The sequence below is a fragment of the Cetorhinus maximus genome, chromosome 11 (genome assembly GCF_964194155.1).
Source record: "Cetorhinus maximus chromosome 11, sCetMax3.hap1.1, whole genome shotgun sequence".
NCBI lineage: Eukaryota > Metazoa > Chordata > Chondrichthyes > Lamniformes > Cetorhinidae > Cetorhinus > Cetorhinus maximus.
The window spans coordinates 35,627,568-35,633,679 of NC_135889.1; positions in this window are offsets into that span (position 1 = coordinate 35,627,568).

Genomic DNA, 6,112 nt, shown 5'->3' on the forward strand with positions numbered 1-6,112 from the left:
TTCGGAGGACCACAAATGAAGCACAGGAGCGGTACAACCGTGCACATGCAGCAATGCATCAGGTGTGGAGAGGACAATAGGACTTTTAAAGTCAAGTTTCTGTTGCCTGGAGAGGTCAGGGGGCACTTTACAGTATGCACCTGTGATAGTCTCGAAGATTGTAGTAGTGTGTTATGCATTGCACAACTTTGCCCTCTAGCAAGGACTGAACGTTCACCTTGAAAATGATTTAGCACCAGAAATGGAGGAGCTGGAAGAGCATGATATGGACAGACATGCCTCCTGGAGCACGTGAGGAGGCCGAGGTTCCAGTTGCCTCCAGGGCATCTAGAGATCACTTGGTCACTGCTGCCTTTGGACATTGAGTTTTGAAAATTCATGATGTGCCCATCCCTTCCTCGCTCCCTCCCTTCAAAATAAGACAAGACAACTGTTGCGGTAAAGTTTAAAAAATTGCATTATTTTAGTTCAAAAAATGTGAAAAACTTGAGGTAGTTATTATTCAAAATTTCAAAGTGCAGCTGCTTCAAGTAAAGGTTACTGTGTTGTCAAATATTTAAAGATTTTGTATCTCTTACATTATTTTTGAGAATAAGTGTTTTCTATAAAACTTTACAGACAACTTCAAATCACAGAATCGTTACGGTGCAGGAGGCGGCCGTTTGACCCGTTGTATCTGCACCAGCTCTCCAAATGAGCATTATGACTCAGTGCCATTCTCCTGCCTTTTTCCCATAACCCTGCACATGATTATTTGATTAGAAACAATCTAATGCCCTCTTGAATGCCTTGATTGAACCTGCCTCCACTGCACTTCCAGGCCGTGCATTCCAGACAGGAACCACTTGCTGCGTGAAAAAAATTTTTCTCTCATCACATTTGCTTCTTTTGCAAATCACTTCAAATCTGTGCCCTCTCGTTCTCAATCCTCATACAAGCAGGAACAGTTTCTCCCTATCTACTCTGTCCAGCCCCCTCATGATCTTGAACACCTCTACCAAATCTCCTCTTAGCCTCTCCATGCCAAGGAGAACAGTCCCAACCTCTCCAATCTATCTTCATAACTGAAGTTTCTCATCCCTGGAAAAATTTTTGTAAACCTCTTCTGCACTCTCTCTAATGTGTTCACATCCTTCCTAAAGTGTGCCACTCAGGGCTGTGTTATCACATCATCAAAAACACTGAAGACTTAAATAGAAGGTAACTATAACTGAATAACATGACTCAAATAAACAACAAACCTGAAGTGAAAGTATTTTTAAATAAAGGCATTAATATACTAATAAATAACACTAACCAAAAATAAGTTAAATGTAAGAAAACAGTCTGCAATCAAGTCACTGGTCAAAAGCGCAATAAATAAGGAACGCAAAGCAATGAAAATACAAACAAAATTTCAATCATTAAAAAGGGAGGTGCATGAGTTGGAGGAGGCAGTGTTGGAGGGAGAGGGGAGGGCCCTAATGCCTTCCACGTTGCCTCCGTCCCCATAATGTGACCTGCTGTGTCCCAGATGCATACCCAGCAGCAGGTTTCTCTGAACTGGGTGGCTGCTGGATAGAAAGTGCAGCTGCAGGTGCTACCATTTTAGCGACGATCTCATGAAGATACACATTATGCTGTCTCATAAGCTCATTGTGGTCCTGGGAAATCTGCATGTGCTCCTGAAAAGCCTGCACCCTGCTGAATAAGGATCTCAGTTACCCTTTGCAGATGCAGGCTAACCTCGGTCTTTAGATTAATTAAGGCTTGGTATTGTAGCTGTGAACGGCCTCACAACTTTCACCCCTCCGTGACAGGTCCTGATACAGGCAGTCATGGGTCAACTCAGCATCTTCATCACCACCTGCATGGGCTGCAGGTTGCCTGTGTGGTTGTGGAGGTGGGGGAGCTTCTGCTGCCAATGCCGCAGCCTCCTCACCGCCTGACACAGCAGCCATATCATCACAGCCCTCCCCCTTCCCCCTCCTCAAGCAACATTAAATTTAGCATCACCACCTTCAAAGTCAGGATTCTCTGACAGGCCTCTCCCTCCTCCGCTGCAGCTACAATGCTGCATTGAGGCGATGTACTCACCTCCATTACATCCTGACTCCTTTCAGGTATCTCTCCTGCTGCAGCAAACTCGCTGCCATCTGAAGTGACTGTGCCATCTGTGAGAGTAAAAGAATTTAAACTTTTGTTACAAATTTACTGTCATCTTGATGGTGTGATCACTCATTTTTTTTTACATCACCTTCACCGATCCCCACATCTGATACACCGCTGTTTATCATGGGGCTGGAGAGACCCATCAGCCTCCATACGAGCTCCTCCTGTTCTGTTGGCTCCTTAATATAGGGCAGCCCCCCCCACCCCCTCCTCCAGTTAATGAGCCAGCTTTGTCTAGAGAAAGAACTGAATTTTTAAAAAATCTGGCTGCCCTGTCCTGTGACACATTTTATGACTTCTGGAGACAGCTGAAAGCTTGTACCCTGGGGGACCTTTTATTCCATGATAACAGTTACGACAAAGTCAGAGCCATCTCTAAGGTAACTGCATTTTACAACACGTCAGATCAAACTTAGCACCGTAATTCTCTGTATTGTCTAATTAATATATTTGCTTAAACTCATTCAGAGCCATCTCCAAGGCAAATGCATTTTACACCCCCTCAAAGTTAGCACTGAAGCTTTTTGTATTGTCTAATCAAGATTTACTGAAACAATTCTGAGCCATCTCCAAGCAACGGCACTTTTTGACATCTATGAAACATGGTACACCCAACAATATCTCTGACCTTAATGTTTAAACTCTCAAACTAGGATTTTAAATTTCAGAAATTATTATACATACCCCGGCAGAATGCTTTAAATCATTCAGTTTCTTATGGCACTGATCCACTGTCCTAGGCACAATAGTGTTTGCATTCAGAACTGCTGCAAACTGTTTCCAAACAGTGGTCTGAAGTTTTCATGGTGGCTTTGACTTTCCTTGCCCTAGGATGTACATGCACCTTTTGTCCACTTCATTCAACAGAATAATCAATCCCTCATTTGCGAAGTTCTGACTTCTCTTCTTTACCACATTCTGCTGCATTACCATCTTCTACATGTGAACCAGCACCTTCTCATGGGCAACTAGGGAAGGGCAATAAATGCTGGCCCAGCCAGCGAAGCCCACCTCCCGTGAATGAATTTTTAAAAAATAGGAATACTTTTCAGCATGCTATACTAAAGCTATTTAATTACATTACAGATTTAAATCAAGAAAAAAGTCCACTTATAAATATTGACTAACAATTATATTCAATCATTGAAATACAAAAAATATGCTTACTATCAATCAATAATGGCATTAAATGTTTAAAAATAACCAAAACATAATTTTTAAAAAGCTATTTAATACTTTTATAATTGTGGAGATTCCTTAGTACTTCAACTTTCCTCTTTAAAAATGTGTACTGTCTGGGTCTGCTCTCATGGGCGCTCCTAGGTCCATTTGCGCCATTAGGGGTTGTGGCTTCACTGGAGTTGCACTGAGGCCTGCAAGGAGTCCTTCAATGCAGGCCCCAAGCTGCTCCCGGGATTGGAATTTCCAAGGCAGGTAAGGATGTATTTATTTCTATCAGTCCATCTCATTCCAACGCTGGAAGTTATGGCCCTATTTGTCCTATCCTTGCTCGCCAATTGACCAAAAAGTTACACTTCCCCTCTAAGCACAGCATTCAATTAATCTAACCGATTCCAGGAGTTCTAATTTGTACTGTTGCCCTAAATTCCATTCACCCCGTTGATTATCCGTTGCATGAAGAACTTGTTGATTGCAATCCTAAATTTAATTTGAAATAGCATTCCGGATGTATTGTCCACATACAGGGTTGCCAACTGCAATTAAATGTATTTCTGGAAGTTTCAACACATGACTTGCCCCCATGCTCCAGTCATTTGTCGGCCGACACATCCATCCTCGTAACACACTGCCTTCCTATGCCAATTGGAAAGCAAGACTCATCATCCAATTGGATGATACTTGATTGTCAGCCAGCCTTTTTTTCCCATTTTCAATATTTTTTATATATGGTAAAGAGAAATGTTCAAAATGACAAAAACAAATCAATCATTTTTAATGTCCTTTTGATTTTTCTCCAGGTTTGCACAATGCAGTATCCTTGAGATTGGTCTTCAATTCCTGGAGACTCCAGGCCAATCCTAGAGGGTTGGCAACCCCATGGTACACCAATTTATACAGAGCTAAGGTTCAATTGTCAACTGCTCTGTTTAGTTTACCTGGTTTTTCCTCAGTCCTCTGATACTAGGTCATCTTTGAACCACTCCAAAGTTTGCGTCTTAGTGACCAGTACGAGGGTCAGTCAGCCCACTTTCACTTCCACCTGGTGAAACTTAATTTTCTTCCCTAACGTCACCATCGCATCACAATAATTCACAAGTGTTAGAGGAGATCATCATCTTTAAATGAAAAAATAGAAAATAAGTTTAAAAGCACAAAATATAGAAGCAGAAAGTGAATGAAAACAGAACAAACAAATGAAAAAGTCATAATTTCAAAACGGTTAAGAGAAACAAAAGGTCAATGGCTCACAGTGCCAGAAGAGAATCAGTGCCAACTCCTTTGATGGCTCAGTGTGTAAATATAGCCTGTAATGTAATACTGAACCAAATAGACCAGGGAGGTCCCAGGCTCAATTTACATTTGTTGTCTTAAAATATGACCTCAGCCAAAACAGCAGAAGTGATCAAGAATAATCATAATGCTTCAGCAGGTAAGGAGAAAGTAAATTCAGCACGATTACCATGCCTATCCAATGACTTCTGCTGGAAAGAACATTTGCATGGATCTCAGGCGAGGACAAACTGGATTACATAGGAACATGCGGGACTGAAAAAGAACACTGCAATTCTCTTTGTTACCAGTGTGTATGAAATATCATGTTCCACTATCTCATCAACTGTTTATACAGGTACTTACCCAACTCTTTTGGAAGTGTTGCTACAATCAGCTCCCACTGCCTCTCCTGGCCTGAGAGTGAAATCTTTAGACCACCAGTAATGACCTTCACTCAAACAGCCTGCTGACACTCAAATGTCTAGGCTCAAATATGAAGAATGACTACCTGGGCAATGTCCCTGAAATCACTTGTGGAACATCTCCAGGAAGTCAATGATTTCAGGAAAAGGTGCAAAGATTGAGGATAGGTAGCCAGTAATTTGGTGGTATATGGTTCATTTAAAGGAACAATTTTACGAAGGAGTACAGCAAGTGCAAGTCGATAACATTTGGTATAGAATACTCTGAAGCAGCACCTTGATCACTTGGGAGTAACTATATTTGGGCTGCATGTAAAGTCTTTAGTTGGTCTTCACAGTGTGAAGTGTACTTTCTGGTTCTTGGAACATGGCAGGGAATTTATTTATCAAATCTACTTTATTATCCACTGGAATTTAGAAGAGTAAGAGGTGATTTAATTGAAACCTTTAAGATCCTGAGGGGTCTTGACAGGGTGAATGTGCAGAGAGAGCTTCCTCTTGTGGGAGAATCTAGAACTAGGGGTCACTGTTTAAAAATAAGGGGTCGCTCATTTAAGACAGAGGAGAATTTTTTTTTCTGAGGGATGAGTGTCTTTGGAACTCTCTTCCTCAAAAGGCGGTGGAAGCAGTGTCTTTGAATATTTTTAAGGCAAAGCTAGATAGATGCTTGATTAACAAGGGGGGTTGAAAGGTTATCAGAGGTAGGCAGGAATGTGGGGTTGAGGTTACATTTAGATCAGCCATGATCTTATTGAATGACAGAGCAAGCTCGAATGGCCGAGTGGCCTACTCCTGCTTCTAATTCATATTCAGGTGGTAATTTATTATCTGATTCGATTAAGTAGCTTTCTAAGCACTTTTGTGCTTGATTTTTTTTTAAATCTCTGAATCAACCACTCAGAAGTGAGTTAGTTTTGTTTGTATTGCCAAAGTCCCAGATTGCTAGGTACAGCTATTGGAAAGGAGCTAAAGACTATGATGAAGGGCAAGCATCATAGAAGTGTATCACACAACATTAACTGTATTTCCCTAAGCATAGATTATTTTATCTATACAACAACACTGATAATTCGTATAGGGATCAT